The following is a 26,298-nucleotide window of genomic DNA, read 5'->3' as shown; positions in this document are numbered from 1 at the left end:
ATTGGATGATGAGTCTTTTTTCCAGTATGAATTTTTCCAGTGTTTAATTTATAAAAATACATAAGGTGTCCATGTATGTTTTTATTTGTGTCTGGGTTATTAATTTAATTATGATCAATTGATAAAATTGTCTGTTTTTACACCAATGGCATCCATTTTGTTGTTGTTGCTGTTGTTAATATATCTCTGTAGCACAACTTGAAATCAGGGTGATACCTCCATTAGTAATTTTATTGCTCAAGATACTTTTCGGTATTTTGGATTTTATATTTTTCCATATGAAGTTGATAATTGTGCTCTCAATTTCTGTAAAGACTTCTTTTAGGATTTTTAAGGGGATTTCATTGACTCTTTAGATTGTTTCTAGTACTATGGTCATTTTACTATGTTACTCTTATTCATCAATTAGCATGGAAGAAATTTCCTTCTTATATCTGCTTCAACTTTTTCAAAAACTTATAGTTTTTTATATAAAACTTTGAATTGCTTCATTAGAATTACACCAAGATATTATATATTATTTTAGGCTTTGTGAAAGGTGTTGTTTCCCAGATTTTTATTTCTGTCCATTTGGCATTTGTTTATAGGAAGACTATTAATTTTTTTAATTAATCCATGAAAAATAACATTTTTGGTAAATATCCATGTCACTGAAAATGTTTTTCAGATGTAGAAATACAATGGTAAAACTTAGGGTCAGTTATGTATGGTATCATAATATTTGTAACAAAAATACATTGTCTTCTTTTCTAATTTTTAGCTCTTTTACCTTTCAGTTGTCTTATCATTCTTGGTAAACTTCAAGTGATATTCTGAATATATATGGAGAGATTAGAAAAATGGTCTTGTTCCTGAGTTTAGTGGAATTACTTTGAGTTACTCAATATTTAATTTGAATTTTGTGCAAGGTGATGAGTATTGGAATATATGCATTCTGCTTGCAGACGTACAGGTTTGCCATCAACATTTGATGGAGAAGCTGTATTGTTTCCAGTAAGTAATTTTTTGAATACCTACTGGAAAGTTGAATTTGGCTATGGGCTTGTTGTAAATTGCCTTCATTATGTTTAAGTGTGTCCGTTGTGTCCCTAATCTCTATGGGACTTTTTAATGAACTTATGATGGATTTATCAGAGGCCTTTTCTGTGTATATTAAGATGATCATTTGTGGTTTTTTTTTTTCTTTAAGTTTGTTTATATGGTGGATTGAATTTACTTTTTTAGAAATGTTTAACCATCTCTGAATCTCTGGGGAAAAGCCTAATTGATCATTCTAGATTGATCTGTTCCTGGAGTTGGTTTGCAAGTATTTTATTGAATATATATGCATCTGTGTTCATATATAAAATTGGTCTGTGATTATTTGTCAATGTTGAGTCTTTATGTAGGGTAAGTATAAGTATAAATGTAGCCCCTGAAAATGAACTGGGAAGTGTTACTTCTGTTTCTTCTTGTGCAATAATTTGAGAAGTATTGGTTTTAAATCTTTTGTCAAAATCTAGGAGAATTCTGCCCTATAACCATTTTGCCCCAGGTTGAGATAATTTAATGATTATTTCTACTTTGCTATGGGTTAGTGATATGTTTACATGAATCATCTGATCTTGATTCAACTTTCGTAAGCAGTATCTAATGATAAAATTATCTATTATTTATAGGTTTTCCAATTTAGTGGTGAACAGGTTTTTACAGCATCTCTTGATTATTCTCTGGATTCCCTCAGTGTCTGTTTAATCTCTGTTGTTAAGTTTTCTTTTTGGTTTGTAACTTTTTTAGTTTGAATATCTTCTTCCCACCTCTTACTTAATGTAGATAAAAATTTATTGATCTTAATGATTTTTCCCCCAAGAACCACCTCTCTGTTTCATTGATTGTTTGTATTGTTCTCTGTCTATTTTATTGTCTTGAGCCCTGAGTATTATTATTTCTTGCCATATTCTCCTCCTGGTTGTGACTGCCTTTTTTGTTCTAGAGATTTCATGTGTACTGTTATGATTTTTATGTAGACAACATGAGCTATGTGTTGGAGGCTGGTCTGATATACTTTGATGCTAATTACTGCTTGCTGTCTCTGTGACCCACCTTTTGACCAATGAAAGGCCACACTTGTCAGGGCAAAGGAGATAGGCATTGCTAAGAGAGACAGGGAGAATCTTGGGAAGAAGAAAGACCAGAGAAGAAACCCAAGGAGGAGAGGGAGGAAGTCTTGCTATCATGGGTTAGATGGAGGAGAAGCACATGGCTGACATGGATGGAAGATTTGGCCTAGATGAGGAACATTAGCAAGGATATGGGATTATTGATGGGAGGTCTCTTGATAGGAATTATTAGATGCATGGGATTGGAGCAGATATCCCATACCTGCCCCACTATGGGAAGTAGTTTAGGGGATTGATACCTGCCCTACCCCAGGTTTACTAAGGCTGTTTTGAAATACACCATGTATCTGTGTCTTCATTGATTGCTAGTGGGATATACTGCTGTAATAATAATAATTATAGGCCAGATAATAAACATTATTAGGCCCTACTGATAAATTAATAACAACAGGTTACACCCAACATGGTAGGCCTAATTTACTGTTAAATTAACATTATATTTTGTCGTGGTCTGGTGGGAGGAATAGCTCCCAGCTTGTGCCCATGGGCCAGAGCATTTCACAGGCACCACTCCTACATGCTTAACTCTTATAGAACAGGGATGGTGACAGACACATGGCAGGTTGGAGAAGTGCAGTAGGAGGCTGGTAGTCTTCTAAACTGGCCTGGGAAATGGAGTTAACTGCCTAGAAAAATAATAAAATAAAAACAGCTATGGTCCCTCTCCAAGGCAACATGGCAGAAGGCTCCTGCATCCTTTTTGGATTTTTTATGGCTATGAATTTGTTTGTTATGGGATTAATCATAGTCACACTTCTACATAACAGTCTTTCAAAAAGTACAGAGATAAAGGATGAGAGGTAAGAGATGTGAGATTAAGTTACTGGCCAACAAAAGGAAAGAAGGAACCAAACTCCTCTCCACACAATTGATAGTAGCTGAAATACAAGGCTCCTTAGCAGCAAGGTATTTGTCAGGGCTTACTGGAAAAGGTCCACCAGAAAGAAATATCAACAACTGAATTCCAAAGAATGGTGGACAGGGTTTCACTAATTGAAGTCTACATTGGCACAACTGACCCAAGGCTTAGACTTTTCTTGTTTCCTTGCTTGAAATTTGCTTGAGATTTCTAAGGATTTTGACTGAATTGAGATGCAATAGTTGAACAGGGCAGTGGTGACACACACCTTTAATCCCAACACAATGGAGACAAAGACAGGAGGAACTCTTGAGTTCCAACCTGGTTTCAGCAGGGCGTGAGCATGTGCTGATAAGATAAGTTACTTGCAGAGACAGCCTAGGGTTTAAACTGACAAAATTTTCCTTAAGTTTACTGTATAAGTCCCTTTTTCTTACTAATGGATTATATATTCTTACTGAACTAAAGGACAGATACACATCAATTTTAGGTTTATGGAAAAAAGTGATGAAACAGCTAAAAAGCATGCCAACCAATCTCCTTAAAAGTGAAATGTCCACAAGAGATATGGTACTAAAGGAAAAATTAACCTACAAAATATATTTTGTTGGTCAAAGTAAGGACCAAGTTTGGACAGGGAGACAAACATGCAAACTGCATGGCTCCCACATTGAGAAGGGGTGAGACAAAAACACCCACAACAAATATGAAAAGCCAGGTACAAGATACCTATGGTATACATGAACCCTAAAATAAAATGAGAGTTTATATAAAGTTCATTTAAAGCTTAATGCCTTTTCCTTTGCTCAGGGCAACCAGCTTGTTTCTAAAAGGGGAAGCATTTTCTCAGGAAACAGGTAGCGATCTGGCCTATACATCAGGCACCAAAGAGACTAGAGAACATTTAGAATTATACAATCTTGTTTTGATTTCAATATGATAATAATTATATGTTCGTTGTTAATGGTGATGTTATATTTCATCTTTGAAAGAGGTCAAAATAAAACAGGACAGGATAAAAGAGAGACTGCTAACTTAAGTCAGTCTGTCCTTACATGGATTCTAAATGCAGAACAATACGTTAAGTTATATTGCTAATCCCACTACATGAGAATAGCTCTAAGACTGGCTGAGACATGAATGTCTATGCATAATCAAAGCTTCCTGTAGGTTACTGAATTCCATGATTCATTATTGGCAAAATAGTTAGATAAGATTTTCAAAAACCTCAGAGACCTACAGAATATGACATGTAAAATGTTTTTGTTGTTTTAAGGATTCTTTGCCAGTATGACACTTAACTCCTGGCAGCACCCAGAGTACTGAAAAAAAGATGATGAGCATCAAAGAAACTCCATGTGGAGATGGCTTCAAGTGTGGCAAAACAAGCCGCTGGACAAAAATGTCCTTTTATCTGCCACAGACAAAATTCTGCCTAATATGAACAACCTTGGATGCAGGCAGAGTTGATGGCCAGACTCTGCCAAGACAGGGTAAGCAAGTTCTCAACAGTTCTTGCTTCACAAATATGTCTGTCAGATATATTGGGCCAGAAGGCTAAAGATGATTCCCTAATATTATAGAGAATTTTGGGTGACCTATCAGGGAGTAAACTGTCTCTGTCATACTTTCATTTTGGAAGCTGCAACCCTGCACTTTGTGTTTACTTAGGAAGTCAAATTTACTCCTTCTCAAGTCTCTGATGGTGTTGAAGACCAGATAGTTTTAAAAATTAAGCTTAGTCATTTAAAAGTTAAGAAGATACTTTTAAGTCTACTTAGATATTTTTAGGTTTATACATTTGAGCTTTGATAGATATTGATTTAGTCCAATATCTATCCCACCAAGATATAACAGATACTATTTCTTTAAGGTTGCCAAATAGCTTATGATAAGGCAATATATATGTAAGTCATACCTATTGGTTTTTATAATTTTTGTTTAATTAATTTATTCATATTACATCTCAATGATTATCCCATCTTTTATATACTCCCATTCCTCCCTCCCTCCCCTTTCCCCTTACTCCCCTCCCCTATGACTCTGACCAAGGGGGACTTCCTCCCCCTTTATATGTTCATAGGGTATCAAGTCTCTTCTTCGTGCCTGCTATCCTTCCTCTGAGTGCCACCAGGCCTCCCTATCCAAGGGATGTAGTCAAATATAAGGCACCAGAGTTTGTGTGAAAGTCAGACCCCACTCTCCACTCAAAGGTGGAGAGTGTCCTGTGCATTGGCTAGATCTGGGTAGGGGTTTGAAGTTTACTGCCTGTATTATCCTTGGCTGGTGCAATAGTTTGAGCAGAACCCATGGGCCCAAATCTGCCCATCATAATGTTCTTCTAGTAGGTTTCTAGGACCCTCTGGATCCCTCTACTTTGCCATTCTCCCATGCTTCTCTTATCTAGATTCCCAATAGGATGTCCTCCCCTCTGTCCCAGATTCCTGGTAAGTGAATACTTTCATGGGACATGCCCCTTGGGCTAGTGTGCAGATATAAGAGAGTATATACCATTAGACTCTTTCTACTTCTGGGTGAACTCACTCATTATGATCATTTCTAGTTCAATCCATTTGTCCACAAATTTTTGAAATTCCTTGTTTTTAATAGCTGAGTAGTGTTCCATAGTATATATGTAGCACAGTTTCTTTATCCACTCTTCTACTGAGGGACACTTAGGCTGTTTCCATGTTCTGGCTATTATGAATAAGGCTGCTATGAACATGGTTGAACAAATGTTCGTGTTGTGTGCTGGAGCATCTTCTGGGTATATTCCAAGGAGTGGAATAGCTGGGTCCTGAGAAAGCCCTATTCCCAGTTTTCTGAAATAGCACCAGATAGATTTCCAAAGTGGCTGTATTAGTTTGCATTTCCACCAGCAATGGAAAAGTGTTCCTCTCTCTCCACATCCTCGCCAACATGTGGTGTCACTTGAATTTTTGATCTTAGCCATTCTGATGGGTGTAAGATGGAATTTGAGAGTTGTTTTGATTTGCATTTCCCTGATGACTAAGGAGGTTGAGCATTTCTTTAAGTGTTTCTCGGCCTTTTGATACTCCTCTGTTGAGAATTCTCTGTTTAGTTCCAAGCCTCATTTCTCCATTGGGTTATTTGGTTTGCTGGTGTTTAATTTCTTGAGTTCTTTATATATTTTGGATATTAGACCTTTGTCAGATGTAGGAATGGTGAAGATCTTTTCCCAGTCTGTAGGCTGTCGCTTTGTTCTCTTGACAGTGTCTTCTGCCTTACAGAAGCTTCTCAGCCTCATGAGGTCCCATTTATTAATTGTTGACAGTAAGGCCTGGGCTGTTGTTGTTCTGTTCAGGAAGTTCTCTCCTGTGTCAATATGCTCCAGGCTCTTCCCCTCTTTTTCTTCTGACTTAGTGTCTCTGGTTTTATGTTGAGATCTTTGATCCACTTGGATTTCATTTTGTGCAAGATGACAAATATGGGTCCAGTTGCATTTTTTTACACATAGACCTCCAGTTAGACCAGCACCATTTATTGAAAATGCTATCCTTTTTCCATTGACTGGATTTGGCATCCTTGTCAAAAATCAAACGACCATATGTGTGTGGATTCATATCTGCATCTTCAATTTGATTCCACTGATCAACCAACCTGTTGCTGTGTCAGTACCATGCTGTTTTATTTATTGTTACTTTATAGTACAGCTTGAGATTAGGTATGGAGAGTCCTCTGGAGGATCTTTTATTGTACAAGATTGTTTTAGCTATTCTGGTTATTTTGTTATTCCATATGAAGTTCAGAATTGAACTTTCAATGTCTTTAAAAATTGTATAGGTATTTTGGCAGGGATTGCATTGAATCTGTAGATTACTTTTGGTAGGATGGTCATTTTTACTATGTTAATTCTCCCGATCCATGAGCAAGGAAGATCATGCCATCTTCTCAGGTCATCTTCAATCTCTTTCTTCAGAGTTTTGATTTTGTTTTTCAAACAAGTCCTTCTCTTGCTTGGTTAGAGTAACTCCTAAATATTTTATATTGCTTGTGGCTAATGTGAAGGGTGTGGTTTTCCTAGTTTCTTCCTCTGCAAGCTTGTCATTTTTGTATAGGAAGGCTAAAGACTTCTTTGAGTTAATTTTGTATCCACCCAATTTGCTGAAGGTGTTTATCAGCTGTAGGAGTTCTCTGGTGGAATTTTGAGGGTCACTTATGTACACTATCATATCATCTGCAAATAGGGATAATTTGACTTCCTCCTTTCCCATTTGGATACCTTTGATCTCCTTTTGTTGTCTTATTGCTCTGGCTAGAACTTCGAGTACTATATTGAAGAGATATGGAAAGAGTGGGCAGCCTTGCCTTGTTCCCGATTTTAGAGGAATTTCCTTGAGTATCTCACCATTTACTTTGATTTTGGCTATTGGCTTGCTGTATATAGCCTTTATTATGTTGAGGAAAGTGCCTTGTATCCCCGGTATCTCCAAAACTTTAAACATGAATGGGTGTTGGATTTTATCAAATGCTTTCTCTGAATCTAAGGAGATGATCATAAGGTTTTTTATTTTCAGTTTCTTTATATGGTGGGTTACATTGATGGATTTTTGTATATTAAACCATCCCTGCATGCCTGTAATGAAGCCTACCTGGTCATGGTGAATGATATCTTTGATGTGTTCTTGTATTCATTTTGCAAGTATTTTATTGAGTATTTTCACATCAATGTTCATAAGAGAAATTGGTCTGAAATTCTCTTTCTTTGTTGGGTCTTTGTGAGGTTTAGGTATCAATGTGATCATGGCCTCATAGAATGAATTTCGTCATGTTCCATCCATTTCTTTCTTTTGGAGTAGCTTGAAGAGTATCGGTATTAGCACATCCTTGAAGTTCCAGTAGAATTCTGCACTGAAACCACCTGACCATGGGCTTTTTGAAGGGGGGGGAGACTATCAATGATTGCTTCTATTTCTGTAGGGGAAATGGGACTATTCAGCTTGTTTATCTGTTCTTCACTCAACTTTGGCTAGTGGAATTCATGAAGAAAATCATCCATTTCCCTTAGATTTTAAAATTTTGTAGTATATATGCCTTCGAAGTAGGATCTTATGATTCTTTGTATTTCTTTAGTGTCTGTTGTTGTGGCTCCCTTCTCATTTCTGATTTTGTTGATTGGATACTGTCTCTCAGCCTTTTAGTTTGTTTGGCTAATGGTTTGTCTATCTTATTGATTTTCTCAAAGAACCAGCTCTTGGTTTTGTTGATTCTTTGGACTGTTTTCTTAGTTTCTAATTTATTAATTTCAGCCCTGAGTTTGATTTTTTTCTAGATATCTACTCTTCTTGGGTGTTTCTGCTTCTGTTTTTTCTAGGGCTTCCAGCTGTTCATTAAGTTGCTTATGTGTGATGCTTCCAATTTCTTTTTAAAGGCACTTCGTGCCCTGAATTTTCGTCTTAGCACTGCTTTCAATGTATCCCACAAATTTGGGTGTGTTGTTCCTTCATTTTATTGAATTTCAGGAAGTCATTAAGTTTTTTCTTTATTTCTTCCCTGACCCAGGTGTTATTAAATAGAGAGTTGTTTAGTTTCTGTGTATGTGTAGGCTTTTTGTTATTTCTGTTGTTGAATTGCAGCCTGAGAACATGGTGATCTGATAGGATGTATCTGTTGAGGCTTGCTTTGTGATCTATGATGTGATCAATTTTGGAGAAGGTTCCATGGGGTGCAGAGAAGAAGGTATATTCCTTCTTGTTTGGGTGAAAGGTTCTATAGACATCTGTTAGATCCATTTGATTCATGGCATTGGTTAACAATGTTATTTCTCAGCTTAGTTTCTGTTTCAATGATCTATCCTTCAGTGAGTGGGGTGTTGAAGTCTCCCACTATTATTGTGTGGGGATCAATGTGTGGTTTAAGCTTTGTTAACAGATCTTTTACAAATGTGGGTGCCCTTGTATTGGGAGCATAGATGTTCAGAATTGTGATGTCATCTTGATTGACTTTACCTTTGTGAGTATGAAGTCCTTCCTCACCCCTTTTGATTAATTTTGGTTGAAAGTCTATTTTGTTCGATATTAAAATGGCTACGCCTGCTTGCTTCTTGTGACCATTTGCTTGGAATACTTTTTTCCAACATTTTACCCTGAGGTAATGTCTATCATTATGGGTGAAATGTGTTTCTTGGATGCAGAAGAATGTTGGATCTTGTTTATGCATCCATTCAGTTAATCTGTGTCTTTTTATTGGAAAATTGAAACCATTGATGTTGAGAGATATTAATGACCAGTGACTGTTAAGAGTCTTAATTTTGATGTTGGTCCCAGTCAAGCATTTCTGTAGTTGTGTTTTTGCCATGGTGTAATTACTTATTTCCTTTGTAGTTTTGGTTGTATCTTGTCCCTTTGAGATGGAGTTTTCCTTCTAGTACCTTCCGTAAAGCTAGATTTGAGGATAGGTACTGTTTGAATTTGTTTTTGTCATGGAATATTTTGTTTTCTCCATCAATGGTTATTGATAGTTTTTCTGGATAAAGTAGTCTGGCCTGGCATCTGTGGTCTCTTAGGGTTTGCAGGATCTCTGTCCAGGCCCTTCTGGCTTTTATAGTCTCTGCTGAGAAGTCGGGTGTAATTCTGATAGGTTTGCCATTAAGTGTTATTTGGACCTTTTTCCTTGCAATTTTTAATATTTTTTCTTTGTTCTGTATATTTTGTGTTTTGATTATTATGTGACAGAAAATTTTTCTTTTCTGATCTATTCTATTTGGTGTTCTGTAAGCCTCTTGTATGTTTATAGGCATCTCTTTCTTTAGATTGGGGAAGTTCTCTTCTATGATTTTTTGAGAATTTTTTTTGGGCCTTGGAGTCTGATATCTTCTCTTTCCTCAATGCCTATTATCCTCAGATTTCTTCTTTCCATGAAGTCCTTGATTTCTTAGATGTTTTGTGTCAGGATTTTTCCAGATTTAACATTTTTTTTAATGATTGCCTTAAGATCTACGATTGTATCTTCTAGACCTGAGATTCGTTCCTCCATCTCTTGGATTCTGTTAGAAAAGCTCACCTCTGTGTTGCTCGCCTTCTTCTCTGAGGTCTCACGTTCCCGTTTTTCTTCTGTCTGTGTGTTTATCATTGAATCCATTTTCATCCTCAGATCTTGAACTGGTTTTTTATTTCTTCCATCTGATTGTTTGTATATTTCTGAATTTCTTCCATTGCCTCTATAGGCCTTCAGAGCTTGAATTTTTTTATTGATATCCTTCATCTGTTTGCTTGTATTTTCCTGAATTTTTTCCAGTGCCTCTCTATGGGCCTCTTTTATGTCTTCCACCTGTTTGGCTGCATCTTCCTGCATTTGATTATGAATTTTATTTGTTTCCTCCATTATCATCCTCATTACTAAGGATTTGAGGTCATTTTCTTGTATTTCTGTTGTGTTTGAGTTCTCTGGGTTGTTTTCTTTGGGATAGCTGGGATATGGAGATGCCATATTGTTTTGGGTTTTGTGTGTGTGTGTGTATGATTTTACGCTGTCCTTTAGACATCTTGCCATTTCTGTTTTTGTTGGGTAGCTTCCAGAGTTGGGTGGATGGAGTCTGATGATAGATTCACCTGTTTTCTCACAATTTCCCTAGGCCAAAAGGTCTAATGCTTCACTGGTCTGGATGGCAGGAGGCTAGCCCTGTCGTTTTGAACTCTCACAACCAGTGATCACCCAGCTCTCCTGCACTGTGGTTCCTGCAATCATTCTGGGTCTCTGAATGTGTGTTGGGTCAGGCCAGTGTGTTCACAGCCTTCTGGGTTCCCTTGTAGCACCAGAGCTCTCCAGGGACTGAAACAGGTCAGGTGGAAGTGGTCTGATGGCCGCTCTACTCTCTGTCTCCATGAGAATTCCTTAGTCCTGGAGCTTTGATGCTCAGCTGGTCTGTGGTTCCTGGTAGCATTTCAAGACCCAGACCACTTGGAGAGTTCAGGTTAGTGTCACAGAGCCCAAACAATCTACACACTGAGTCCAGTTCATGTCTTTGGACCCAAATGGGTCTCAGAGCTTAATTGACACACTGAGCCCAGTTAGCACTGAGTCCAACCAGGGTCTTGGGCCCAAGCCGCACACTGAGCTCACCAAGTTCAGCTAGAGTCTCAGGACCCAAACTGCCTGCAAAGTCCAGCCAGGGACTCTAGGCCCAAACCACACGCCAAGCTCAGCTAGATTCTTAGGGCCTGAACCATCTGCCAAGCTCAGCTAGGGGCTCTGGGCCGAATCTGCACTCTTAGCTCAGCTAGGGACTCTGGGCCCAAACTGCATGCAGAGTCCAGCCAGAGTTTCTAGGCTGGGACTGCGCGCCAAGCTCAGCTAGGTTCTTTGGACCCAAAGCTCATGCCATGGTCAGTTATAGTCTCAGGGCCGGAAACTCCCTCCAAGCTCAGCCAGGGATTCTGGACCCAAACTGTGCACTAAGTCCAACCAGAGTCTCAGGACTGGGACTGCGTGCAAAGCTCAGCTAGAGTCTCTGGACCTACCTGCCCGCCAAGTGCAGTTAGGGACTCTGGTGCACGTGAGCTCAACCAGAGTCTCAGGGGCAGAACTGTGCTCTGAGATCATCCAGGAACTCTGGACTCAAACTGTGCACTGAATTCAGCCAGGGACTCCAGGCCCAAACTGCACGCAGAGTCCAGCCAGAGTCTCAGGACCGCGACTGTGCACAAGCTCAGCTAGAATCTCTGGGCCCAACCTGCCTGCCAAGTCCAGCTAGGTACTCTGGACTGAAACTGCACACTGAGCTTAGCTAGCATCTCAGGGATGGAACTGCGCACTGAGCTGAGCTTGGGTCTCAGGGGCCGAACTGCACACTGAGCTGAGCTTGGGTCTTGGGACAAACTGCATGCTGAGTCCAGTTTGGGTCTCAGTGCATGAGCCGTGCGCCAAGTTGAGCATGGGTCACAGAGTCCAAACCGCACGGCATGGCCCAAATCCTGCCCAGAGTCCCCTCTCCCACAGCAACTCCCACCGGCTACCACACCAAACGCCTCTGCCGGAGGGCACAGAGCTGCAAACCTCAGCCACTGCTGCCGCCGCCACTGCTGCTGTGGTATGAGAAAATCCATGCTCCTCCCATGTGCAGGGGCATGTGGGTCCTCTGCACCCTGGTCCCTTTGAACTGTGGAGCACTCCTGCTTCAGTGGTGTGGGGACCTTGGTGTTCCTGGTTCAGAATTCTGTGCAATTCCCTGAATTGTTTACTGGAGCTTCTAAACACAGTCCACACTGCTCACCGCCATCTTGGATCCCCCTCACATCTAGTATTCCTCTTATTATGTGATAAGGAGGGGTCTTTTTATTATGGTCCCATATATTTGGTTTTCTCTATGCTTCGTGTACTTTATAGGAATCTCCTTCTTTAGGTCAGGAATTTTTCTTCTATAATTTCATTGAAAATATATCATGATCTGTTGGAACATGATCTGATGCTTTGTATTTGTTAATTACTTGCCTCCCACCCCTAGATTCTGTTTATGAGCAAACAGTAATATACCCCAAGTATTGCTGTTCAGCTTTGACTAAAAAGTCATTCCTGATTGGCGGATTTAAAAGCCTATACCTGGGCAAGGCAGATGGATGGGGAAGAAAGAAACTATATAGGTTGATAGGACAGAATGGATCTTGGGAGTGGAAGGACAGAGCAGATGAGGGGATGGAACCACCAGGATGGGTTAGGGCCAATGAGAGCATGACCCAATTGGTGTAGATGGAGGAGATGAACAACATTAGCACCTATGTAGGATTATGGATGGAAGTCAGCCTGATAGAAATTATTAGAAGCAGATGGCATGGAATAGGGGCTGGGAGATAATGGAAGGTAGTTTAGGAGATAATATCTGCCCTTCCCCAGGTGAACCAAGGCTATTCAAAAATATAACAGGTGTCTGTGTCTTCTATTGACTGGTGGCAGTTAGATAATATGACCTTAATACTATAGCATAATAATAAACATTTACTAGGTTATGTTTTCAAATTAACAATAAATGTCCCCTAAAACAGGTTTTTTCCTCCTTTTCCAATGCCTATTATTATGTCTTATTATTCTTTTTCCTTTTTTTTTTCAATTTTTACATGATTGCCTCTGGGTTTATTTTTTTATAGGAGTTTTTTATCAAGTTTTTTTGACTAACTAATATATCCATTTATTTTAACATACATTCAATGCCTAAATTATCTCTTTTACGTATTGTATTCTGCTGGTGCAGCTTGCCTCTTTGGTGCCTTTTTTATTTGCTAATTATTTCATTTCCTGAACTTCCTCAAGTTTTTGTTTGTTGGTTTTATTTTTATATTCATGTCTTGAACAGATTGTTTCATCCAACTGTTTTTCTTTTCTTAGCTTTCTTTAAGAGATTTATTCATTTCCTCCAAGAAATTTATGAGGTTCTTTGGATTAATTTCTGAAATTTACTTATTTTCTATTTAAGAACACCTACCAACTTTACAAAGCTTGTGTTAAGGTCTTTTACTTGTGCTTCAAGTATGTTGGAATATTCTGAGTTTTCTGGCATACGAACAATAGCAGGGTTCTCGTATAGACATATTGCCTTGGCTGTTATTGATTGTGTTGTTATGCCATCACCTAGGTATCTGGGTTTGGAATGATTGTATTTTCAAGAGCTGATTTTTGGATATGTCTTTGTTGGGTGGGTGTTGTGTTCCTTAGTTTCTGTTTCCTCTCTGGAGATGGGAGAAGGTGATGCTGTGTGTTGCCTATTTTACTTGACTGCTAATCTGGTGTGTTTACAAAAATGTCTCATGCTGTTGGCAGTTAGCATACTGGAGTGAGTTAGGAGATGGAAAGTTGGAGGAGAAGGTTCTTGTGATCTTTAGGGGATGAAGTCAGAGAGGAGAAGAAGACAAACATTTTCCACTTTAGAGCTAAAAATGAGACTTGGGTATTAGATCTTAGTAGCTCTTGGGTCACCAGAAGGTACATGCTGGAGTTAGAATCTGAGCAACAAGTGGGGAGAAGTTTAGAAGTAGACCTGTGGAATCAATCAGAGATGGAACCACAGTGCTAAGAAAGGCTGCCAAAACTGCCCTGATGCTGAGCTGTGGATAAGGTTGTGGGATTTGGTTTAGGAAAACAGAGACAGAGAAAGTCTGTAGGCAGCCTCCCTGATTTTCATGAAGGAATGGCCTGTAGATTACCAGGGGATTCCTGGTGGAGTTGTAGTCTGAGATACAGCAATTATTAATAGAGGGAATTATTATAGAATTTTATGGTCTGTGGGATCCACAGAAGATGGGGGCTGGCAGGAATGGAGGCCCAGGACTAAGAACGAGATTGAGCCATAGGGTATGGAGGAAACTGGAGAGTGGAAGATTTGCAGACAATCTACTTGATTTTCTGAAAAGAATGGCATACATTTGGTTTATTTTTGCCAAGTTCACTATTTTATAATTTTCCATATATATTCAATGTAACCAATGTATGATTCCCCCTATTAACACTTGTCAACTCATCTTATCCATAATTGTCCCTTTCCCCGTTTCATGATTTTCTTCATTTTTGTGTGTGATTTATTTTATTTATTTATCATCATCTTCATGACCCTTGGATTCTGAGTGCATCTCAGGGCCTGATTTGGTCATCAGTTGTTACACAAGTGTAATAACTAACTTCCCCTTTCTTTGAATATCTTGTCAGGAGATAGTGTAGTAGGTAAGGTTAGTAAGATAGTTTCCTCATTCTTCTTCACGAACCAGGGAGCTGTGTGTAATTGTACAGAGTTCCTTAGTGCAATCATATGTTGCCTAGAAACAGACAATGTGCAGTTCTCATCTTATAATTGTTTACACCTTCATTTCCATTATATTTCTTGAACATTACAATGGATGATATAAACATACTTGTTTATGAATGGGGATTAAATCATCAGTTAGTCTCAGGATCTTCCAATCATATTTCTTGCCTTTCATCACAGATCATTGTAAGGAGAGGCTTCTTTGTGTAAGAATGAGAGTGCTGCTTATCAGTGTACATAAACACAGAGATTTAAAAGGGTGTTTCACCATAATTACCTTAAGCTAAATGGCAGCATTAAGTTCTTCCTTGTGTGATACGCTCTCCCTCCCCTCACCCTGAAATTAAATGTAGGTTCATAGTGGCAGGTGCAAAATAGTATTTTGATAAATATTTCTACCTTGCACATTAGCTATATGATATGTCCATACATATTGTCAATATGCAGATAGTAGCACTTCAGTCATGGATACAAAATCCTACATGGTCCAACTGCCCTTAAGGGAAATGGGGTGTCATTCTCTTTTTAAGGCTTCTTCTGGATGATTTGGGACAAATAATACCTAGTAGGGGCCCAAATGAATATAGGAAAATGGTTAAACAAAAAAAATCCTACATGGTTTTGTGTTAGTGACTATATTTTGAAACCACATGTAAGACAAAGTAGGGTGAAAACATACATGATAAAACTTTGAAATTCAACATATACTGATACAATATTGTAGATTAAGGAAAATATTTTTTATAGAGTAGTGTTATCCTTATATAAATTAGTTAATGATACATACAACATGTACCTTAATTAAGTCATATTCTACCCTTGAAGCATACATTCTACAATAGAAAAAATTCATAATAGAAGAATAAGTTGTGAATGAGTGATAAGTTTGAGAAAATATCAGAAAAAAATTGATTAGAGTTCCATGATCAATAAACAAAAATCACCCAAGATATTAAAGGAGAATTTGATTCTCATAAAACCAAACAATAAATGTTTTTGCTCAAACAATGAAATAGAGACAATCTAGTGATATGGTGATAAGATTTAGAAATACACAAAGGTTTAATGTAGTAGAAATGTGGCATTAAAATCCAAGGTGTATAAGTTTTTGGTTTGGTTTGGTTTTTTATTTACATCCCTCCTCTGCTCCAGTCACATGCTCCTCCTTCCTCTCCTATCCTGCCTCCCCTAGTACTCAGAAAAGGGAGCAAGCCACCCAAACCAACACAGGGCTGCATACCAAATCATATCAGGACAGAATGTATCCTCTTCTGCTGAGGCTGGGTAAGGCAGCCACACCATAGCGACGTTATCAGAACGAAGGCAAGATAGTACATGTCAAAGAAAGCTCCTGCTTGCTTTCCTAGAAAGTCCATATAAATACTAAGCTACCAATTGGGTACCTGTGTGTAGGTGGCCTAGGTCCATTCCAGACATGGCCCTTGGTTGGGGCTTTAATCTCCATATGTCCCCTTGACCTAGGTTAGTTGACACTTTGTATTCTTGGGGAGTTCTTATCCCCCAGGTCCTTCTGTCCTAACCCCACCTGTTCCATAAGGCTTTCATGCTCAGTTAAATGTTTGGCTGTGAGTCTCAGCAACCTTTTTGAGCTGCTGTTGCATGGAGCCTCTCCAAGGACAGATATGCTAGGCTCCCATCTGGGAGCATAGCAGAGTATCATTTATAGTTTAGGGGTAGGTTTCCTCTCATCAGGTGTGTCTCAGGTTGTGCCAGGCATTGGTTAGACATTCCTTCAATCTTTGCTCCAACTTTGTCTCTGCATATCTTATAGGCAGGAAAATTTTGGGGTAAAGTTTTGGTGGGTGACTTGGTGTTCCTCTCCCTGTCTGGATAGAAGGTGGCCTATTCAGACTCCATGACTCCTGATACTAGGAGTCTTAGCTACAGTCACTCCCATATCCTCTCAGGAGCCTACCTTGTCATAGGTCTCTAGCTTGTCTCAGTGATATCCCAACCCTCAGTTTCTCTTCTCTCTCTAAGACTTGTGGCCTCCCACCCTCACTTCTCCCATCTAATCACCACTGTTTCCACCAAACTCCCTCTCCTAACCTATTCCCTTTTTTCAAACAGTTTTGTGTTATATTCTATTTCTCCTTGTGAATGAGGTTCAAGCACCCTGCCTTGGAGGCTCCTTCTTACTTAGCTTCTTATGGTCTGTGAATTGTAGTGTGTTTGTCCTGAACTCTATGGCTAGAATCTATTTATAAGTGAGGACATACCATGTGAATCTCTGGGTCTAGGTTACCTCACTAAGGATGATCTTTTCTAGTTCCACCCATTTGTCTGTAAATTCTATCATTTCCTTGCTTTAAAAAGCTGAGTAATAATCCATTGTGTAAGTGTACCTCATTTTAAAAAATCATTCTTCAGTTGAGGGCTATATGGATTATTTCCAGTTTCTTGCTATTATGCATAAAGTGTTATAAGCATAGCTGATCAAATGTCCTTGTTGTGTGGTGGGGCATCTTTTGGGTATATGCACAATTGTGGTATAGCTGTGTCATGAGGTAGGGATATTCCTAATTTTTTGATAAAACACAAGATTGATTTCAAAAGCAGCTGAACAAGTTGAACCTCCACCATCAATGGAAGAGTGTTCTTGTTCCATATCATAGTTACCATGTACTGTCTCTGGAGTTTTATATTTTAGCCATTCTGACAGGTGTAAGATGAAACTCAGAGTAGTTTTGATTTGCATTTCTATGCTAAGTATGCTGAGCATTCCTTTAATCTTCTCAGGGATTAAAGTTTCCTCTGTTGAGAATTCTGTTTTATTCTCTACCCTATTTTTATTTGGGTTATTTCATTGGTTCGTTTTTAGTTTTTAGAGTTCTTTGTATATTTTGGATATTAAGCAATTGTCAGAGGCAGGATTGGTGAATATCCTTTCCAATCTACAGCCTACCATCTTGCTGAAGATAAAAGTTGTTGAAGTCAAGATAAAAGTCAAAATATTTAGGAATGGAGTATTCAAACTTTGATTTGAATAACTAGAAATATTTCAAAAATTCTCTTCCTATATGTTGAAAAATATATTGTTATAGTTATATATATCAACATATTATTAGTGAAGGATTTAAGGTTCAAAAACATAAGAGTATTTATTATTTCAAAATCATTCAGAGTATAAACTAAATTAGAGAAACAAAGGTATTTTTGAAAATAAATTTGGATCTCATATCTGAAGCATTTAAAAAAGATATTTTAAAAAATATTAGCCATAATGTACAAAATATATATCCAGAGTTGTCATCATTTAATAATAGTATGTCATAAAATGAAAATTATTCAATGCAGCTTTAAATTATATTTATGAATTATAAAATAGATGCAAAAAAGTCACAAATTCAGGAAAAGTACACACAAAAAAAGGAAAAGCACTGAGCTTCTTTGATTTTTGTCACCATAGGCAAATAGGGCTGTATTAATTTGAAATTATTCACAGAATATTTAAATATTTGCTTCTGAAACAATAAAGCAAGCTTATTCAAGAAACATTTCAATGATCTGAGGCTGAATAACAGCTTAAGCAGAAAAACAATACCTGAGGATTAATTCAAAATAACTGTCCTTTCTGAACAGATATGGATCAGTGTGTGAAGTGTCCAGAAAGTCATTATTCTAACTCAGAGAAGAACTTTTGCTTCCAGAAATCTGTGAGCTTTTTGGCCTATGAACACCCCATGGGGATGGCTCTCACCACCACAGCACTGTTCTTAGCTGTACTCACAGCTATGGTATTTTTCATCTTTGTGAGGCACAGAGACACACCCATTGTCAAGGCCAATAATCGGGCTCTCAGCTACATCCTGTTATTGACACTCATAGCCTGCTTCCTCAGTTCCCTGCTCTTCATTGGACAGCCCAACACAGCCACCTGCATCATGCAGCAGACAGCATTTGGAATTTTGTTCACTGTGGCTCTCTCCACAGTCTTAGCCAAAGCTATTACAGTGGTCATTGCATTCAAGGTCACTGTTCCAGCTAGAATGGTGAGATGGTTGATGGTATCAAGGGCCCCTAACTTCATCATTCCCATCTGCACACTGATACAAACTGTTCTCTGTGCAGTTTGGCTGTTTACCTCTCCACCCTTCATTGATCAAGATGCTCATGCTGAACATGGTCACATCATCCTTGTGTGCAACAAGGGTTCAGAAGTTGCCTTCCACTGTGTCCTGGGATACCTCTGCTCCTTGGCAATTGGGACCTACACCATGGCCTTCTTGTCCAGAAATCTCCCTGACACTTTCAACGAAGCCAAGTTCCTGTCATTCAGCATGCAGGTATTCTTCTGTGTCTGGGTCACCTTCCTCCCTGTCTACCACAGCACAAAGGGGAAGGTCATGGTGGCTATGGAAGTCTTCTCTATCTTGGCTTCCAGTGCAGCTCTCCTTGGCTTGATCTTTGCCCCCAAATGCTACATCATTTTGTTAAGGCCAGATAAGAACTGTCTTGACATCAAGCACAAAACCCATTCAAGAAGCAAGTCATTTCACATTTAGTTAACAATTAAAATTAATCTATGTTAGTAAATTATATATAAAGTTTGAAGCTAGTGACACACTGTTCTTAAACTCTTACTCAGGTGTAATATAATGTGACTCTACTGGTTCAAAAATCTTAAATTTTATTAAATTTCTTGGTACTAGAATCATTATTTTTATTTCTGGTTTGATATTCATGTGTTCTCTTTTCTGTAACAAAATATCACTATGCATCTTTTTTTGGCATGCAGTCCTAAAAGCAGTCTACTATGACACAAACTCATGAATAGCTGCCTACCTCTGCCTACAAAGTGCTGGTGCTGATTACGTGTCATCATGCCCAGTAATGTTACATTTCTTTTGACTTTCTTTGATAAAATCAGGGACAGATATTCTCTGTCACAGACATGAGGATAAGTCAGAGAGGCTTTGATTGACAAAGTTCCAGAAACCTCTGACTGTCCAGCTTGATCTTGAGACTTCCAGAAGAGCTGTTGAGGCTTTGTTTGAAAAAGTTCCAAAGATCTCCAGCTGGTCACCACTGCCCTTAAATATTATGTATGATCCAGGTGGAATTTTGTCTAAATATCTGTCTTTTCCTCCTAAAACTGTCTTTTTCTCTTCATTTCTCAGCCCTAAGGAAATTCATACAGGGAAAACGTTTTCCCACAGAGAGTATTGAAGGAGGGTATCTGGCCAAAGGTTTGAGACAATGTTAGAGTTTTTGCTCTGACTGCGAGCACCCAAGCAGAAACTGCATGAAAGGAAGTTAGGACCTTGACATAAAGTACCTGGTTAGATACTATTACCTCTAGAAAAGTTTCTTTAAAATCTGCTTTGAGAGCAATAGAAGATAGGTTTGAAATGTCATGATTTATAGATGCTTTACAATAAAGGACCCCTTGACAGTTATCCTAGGCTTGGATAGCACACCTGTCAGTTTGGGACTGATAGTATGTCAAGTTTTTTTCTTTATTAGATAACATTTAGCTCAAGCTATGTTGCTGTGATATTCTTGTAAACACAATAGCTTTATTCCAGAGAAATATATTATAAACTTTCCCAAGCATTGTTTAAGAAACAATAATCAGGTTATGCTGACCATTGCTTGAAAATTGATTCATTTTTGCTGAATGCTTTTTGTAAGTTATATAGAAATGTTTATATTTCCTTGTTATATAGCTCCCTTGCTTTATTTTTGAATGCTCTGTTGATTGTAAAAGATGAGAAAATCATGATGTAATCTATAATTAAAAAAATTGAACTTCACTTTAAATAAACTGTTGGGGTTGGCTCAAGGACAGACAGAGAGAGAGAGATAGAAAGATGGGTAACAGCAAGTAAGAAGAAAGACATAAATATGGGTAACAGCAAGCAAGAAGAGAGACAGAAAAATAAGAGTACCAGTAAGCATGTAAGAGAGACAGAAAAATCAAGGTGAATAGAGAGCTAGTAATGACAGGGATCAAGCAACACAGAGGAGGAGACAGACGGATGATAAGCATGTGAGAAAGACAGGGAAGTAAAATTCTCCTGGGCTTTAGACCTTCAGTTTATACTGAATATGCCTGAATCTCCAAGTATTTTTTTCCTCTGTTTCTCAACTTGTCCTTAACAACTAGTTAGTATAGCTAGTTGTTTCCCAATGGTTGGTTTCCCTTAACCAGCTCAATTCTCCCTACCTGGGGTCTACCAAGACTTTCTCTTCTCTCCTCTTCACTGTTCCTGGATTTGGTCCTGTGGGAGCAGCAATTCTCCAGTGGGAAAGGGGGTACCTATCATTGCGATGATCTTTTTCAGCCCTGTGTAAAGACTGTCTTTTTATTAATTCAATACCACAGGCTGGACTTTGGTATTGTCACTCCTTGGCTGCATCATATTTTGTAAATACTTCCTCTGACACTTGCTGACTGGTTTAATAAAGAGCAGAATTGCCTATAGCAAAGGCAGGAAAGGAAGGTGGGACTTTTGGGAAGAGAAAGGAACTATGGGAAAGAATTGGACACAAGCGGAGTTGCCAGCTATACATGGTAGGAGAAACAGGTGCCATAACTGTGGTATTGAGGAGAGGTAACAGGCCATGTGGAGGGATGGAGGCCAGGTTGGTATTGTCAGGTTAGAATAGCTGAGAATCTGCCTAACTATAATTCCTAATCTTATAAGTATGAAAGTTCTCCATACTTGGAGTGATGGTCCAAGAAATTCTGGTTATATTTGGCACCAAACATTTTTAATTGGCCCATCATATACGGGGTGAAAGTCCCAATTGAAAAGCAAGGAAAACGTTAGCCTAGTAATTGCTCATTGCTCTGTTATTAATCAGGAAGGAAGCTGGGCTCCTTTTAGATTGAACAGAGGGAAGCCTCAATTAAAAGCTGCTACAATTTCTCCCTAGTGTAAGAGGGTGGATCAGCCCATCCCTGGAGCTGGAGATAGCTAGAAAGGGTGCTCTACTCTGTCAGCAGGGATCTGAGACACACTGTGGCCCACAGCCAGGTCAGAAGGAGCAGACTGAGTAGCACCAGGCCTCTGGCACCATGGCCCAGGCTTGCCCTTTAAGAGCAAGTGAGATGGAGGTTCAAGCACAGCACCCTTAACTTCTCCCAAGTGCCCTATTTCCAGTTTGGTCCTTTTCTGATGAAGAGGGAACTGTCTTCTGGTGGCTTCATGGGAACCGTGTCTGTGAGCAGCCAATGGCTGGACCATGATGTGGCTGAAATCCGGATAGGTCTGGCTGACTATAAAAACCAGCCGGGTAACAGAGCCTGTGAGCACCTGGACAGAGGGCAGGTGTTCTGCACATGTAACACCCAAATGCAATGGCCCAGGCTAGCATGGCAGGGCACATGCCCCTATCTGCAGCCATAGTTGAGCAGAGGGATACATTGATCCAAGAGAGGCAGAGCCAGAAGCCACCACCACATGCTAAGCTGAGCTGCAAAAGAAATCAAGCTCGGACTGACAAGCTGAAGACTTGAGCACAGAGGAACCTCTGATCTGGTAAGTATGTTTGGAATTATGCTTAAGTGCTAAAGAAAGAAAAGAAAATGTGTATACTAATACCATAGAAATAAATAAATAGTTTGGATATAATAAAGAGAAGTCTCAAAAGGAAGAAGAGGTATATAAATTAAAAAGAAAATATTTGTGTTTATAGAAATAGATAATACAATGATAGAGGGCATTTGGATCTCATATAATTTTGTTTTGATTATCAGCATACAAATAACTATTTTTATAGTGATATCAACTTTATATATAATTTTAAGGGAAATTAGAATAAAGCAGAATTAGATAAAAGAGGAGCTGAAAAATCCATGCCAAGTTACAAACAATAGAACAAAAATTAGACAGTCCTTTGAATCATAATTTTCAGATGAATCCAATCTAAAGTGTCCATCGCCACCTTGTGTTGAAACTGAAAATTGCAGTCCAAATGACTAATAAAAACCTAAAATGATTTTTCCAGCTATGATAATCAAATTAGAACCAGATGAACAGGACGCACAAGGCTATCAAGAATTAGAGTGGCGGCCCATAGAGGCACAAGACTTAGTTAAATTTAAAGAAGGAGTAACGGAGATTCCGAGATGGCATCGAACAGTATGCACTGTATCTGATCTACTCTGAGGAGATCAGGGACGTGAATGGAACCACAGACTGCTGGATCTTGAGAATTGTAGGTGAGTAGGGCCCCAAGTTCTGCAGACCACCAGTGGACCTACCCCTGGGACAAGCAACATCCCGGAGGTGCTAAACGCACTCCCCAACTCTGGAATGGAATCCACATGCAGACTGCAGCTGGCATATAAAACACAAACTCGTTGTTGGGGAGGGGATTCTCCAGAGCCCCCAGCCAGAGGAGTCTCAGGGAATAGGGTGAAACTGCCATTGTATCCCTCCATCTACACCACCCCAAACTGCAGAGGTCACCCACCCAGGCCAAGTGGAAACACAGGTGGCTGGACCCACCAAAAACAGCTAGTGTGGGCCTGCAGCTCGTGGGCCATCCTGCGCCCAACCTAAAGCTTGACACAACAGACTGAACCTGCAAACAGGGGCAGTTAGAAACCAGCTTGGACTGCTTCCACAGGCCTATCAGGAGACAAGATGTGGGTCATGCTTGCAGTGTCTAATTGCTGACCTAGAGCGTTAGCGGAGCCTCCCAGCCCTGTGGGAAGAGCAGGCATCTTGGGCAACCACCAGTGCTCTGAAACCGTACTGTATCCGGCAGGATAGCTGCAGAGTACTGATCCTGCACTCCCCAAAGGAGAGATCCTAGCTGGGTCAACTGGCCCAGCCAAGGCAGGAACTCTCACGATATCGGGAGATGTGGATCATGCTTATATTGTCTAATTGCTGACCTAGAGCGATCTCGGACCCTCCAGGCTTATAGTTCTGGGAGAGGCTGGACACTTCTTCAAGGTATAGAGACAAAGCTAAAAGACAGCTACAGCCCAGAAGATCTGATCCACCTTGGGTCTTCGCTACAAAATGACAGGAAGGACAGGCAGCTATGAACAATCTACACAACCAGAATGCTTGTGTGAAGACCTTATTCTAGGTCCCAAAATTGCTGATCTGAATTACAGCAGTACGGTGAAAGGGTCTAAACAGAAACCTACATTGGCTGATTCAGCCTGGAGCATACGGTATAGAGAAAAATCTCCAGGAGTGGAAACCAGATCACCTGCCTGTTCCAGGGAAATACTCCCTGATCTGCACAGGCAAGAGCACCCGACCTATAATCAGTCATCAACTATCCACTCCCAACCAGCGAAGGTCACTATAAACTACCTTCCAACATCAGAGTCACCAAAATGACAAGAGGACAATGAAATAATGCTAACAAAAACCAAAATAGTCTGGCATCTCCAGATCTCAGCAATCCCAATGAAAACAACCTGGAGAGCCTAACAGCAACTGATAGTCATGAAAATGACCTCAAGTCCTTAGTAAAGAAGATAATAATGGAAGAAACAAAATCTGTCAACAAATGCAGGAGGAGGCAAACAAGAGGGCTGAAGAGTTAAAGAGTCATATAAAGAGGCACTTGAAGAATTTCAGAAAAATATAAATAACCAGATGAAGGAAATCATTGAAACAGTTCAAGATCTGAAGATAAAAATGGAAGCTGTGATAAAGGAACACACAGAAGAAAAACATGATCGAGAGATATCAGAGAAGAAAGCAAGCATCTCGGAGGTGGCCTTATCTAACAGATTGCAAGAAATGGAGAGCAAATATCAGGACTTGAAGATACAATTGCAGAACTGGAAACAACCATCAAGGGAAATGCTAAATCTGAAAAGTTCTTGACACAGAACATACAAGAAATCAAAGACACCATGAAAAGATGAAACTTGAGAATAATAGGTATTGAGCAAAGAGAACAAAACTGACTCCACAGCCCAGAAAATATCTTTAATAGAATAATAGAAGAAAATTTCACCAATTTGAGGAAGGAGATGCATATGAGCATACAAGAGGCCTACAGAACACCAAATAGAATATACCTGAAAAGAAAATTTTCCCACCACATAATAATAAAAACGGAAAATATACAGAACAAAGAAAAAATATCAAAAGCGGCAAAAGAAAAAGGCTGAGTAACATATGATGGCAAACCTATCAGAATTACTCCTGACTTTTCAGCAAAGACCATGAAAGCCAGAAGGGCCTGGACAGAGGATTTGCAAAACCAAAGAGAACACAGATGCCAGGCAAGATTACAATATCCAGCGAAATGTCAATAACCATTGACAGAGAAAACAAGATATTCCATGAGAGAAACAAATTGAAACAGTACCTAGCCACAAGTCCGACTTTATAGGAGTTACTTGAAGGAAAACTCCACCCCAAATGGCCAAACTACAACCAAAAAATACATAGGAAATAGATAACTACACCATCCCAAAATCACAACCTCACAAAATCTCGACTGTTACAAATACCAAAAATGAAGGGATTCAGCAATCACTGGTCCTTAATATCTCTCACCATCAATGGTCTCAATTCTAAAATAAAAAGACACAGACTAACTGAGTGGGTGCATAAACATGACCCAACATTCTTCTGAATTCAAGAAATACATCTCAACCACAAGGACAGACATTGCCTCAGAGTAAAAGGTTGGGGAAAAAATATTCCAAGCAAATGGTCACAAGAAACAAGCTGTGGTAGCCATTCTAATATCTAATAAAAAAGACTTTCAACTAAAATTAATCAAAAGAGATGAAAATGGACACTTCGTATTTGTCAAAGGTAAAGTCAACCAAGAAGACATCACAATTTTGAACATCTATGCTCCTAACAAAAGGGCACCCACATTTTTAAGAAAGCTATTAACAAAGCTTGCCCCACTCATTGATACCCACACAATAATAGTAGGAGACTTCAACACCCCACTTTCACTCAAGGATAGGTCTTTGAATAAAAAAACTAAGCCGGGAAATAACTTCATTAACCAATGCCATGAATCAAATGGATCTAACAGATATCTATACAACTCTCTACCCAAACACAAAGGATTATACCTTTTTCTCAGCACCCCTTGGAACATTCTCTAAAATTGATCACGTAGTTGGTCATGAAGCAAACCTCAACAGATACAAGAAGATTGAAATAATATCTTGTATCTTATCAGATCACCATGGTCTAAGGCTGGACTTCAACAACAACAGAAATAACAAAAAAACATACTAACACATGGAAACTAAACAACTTTATACTTAATGACACATGGGTCATGGAAGAAATAAGGGAAGAAATAAAAGACTTCCTGAAATTCAATAAAAATGATGGAACAACATACCCAAATTTTTGGGACACATTGAAAGCAGTGCTAAGAGGAAAATTCATAGCACTAAGTGTCATTAAAAAGAAAATGGACACATCCCGTATAAACAACTTAACAACACATCTGGAAGCTCTAGGAAAAAAAAGAAGCAGAAACACCCAAGAGGAGTAGACGTCTGGAAATATTCAAACTCAGGGCTGAAATCAATAAATTAGAAACAAAGA

The 26,298-nt window shown here is 39.0% G+C and overlaps 1 pseudogene; it reads left to right on the top strand.

The window, feature by feature from the left end:
- Window positions 1-19,293, top strand: part of LOC127197651 (vomeronasal type-2 receptor 116-like) — a 49,309-nt pseudogene extending 30,016 nt beyond the window's left edge.
- The last annotated feature ends 7,005 nt before the right edge of the window (window positions 19,294-26,298 follow it).

The sequence above is a fragment of the Acomys russatus genome, chromosome 13 (assembly GCF_903995435.1).
Source record: "Acomys russatus chromosome 13, mAcoRus1.1, whole genome shotgun sequence".
NCBI classification, from domain to species: domain Eukaryota; kingdom Metazoa; phylum Chordata; class Mammalia; order Rodentia; family Muridae; genus Acomys; species Acomys russatus.
The sequence above is the reverse complement of the archived record's forward strand: the minus strand, read 5'-3'. Positions and strand labels throughout refer to the sequence as shown.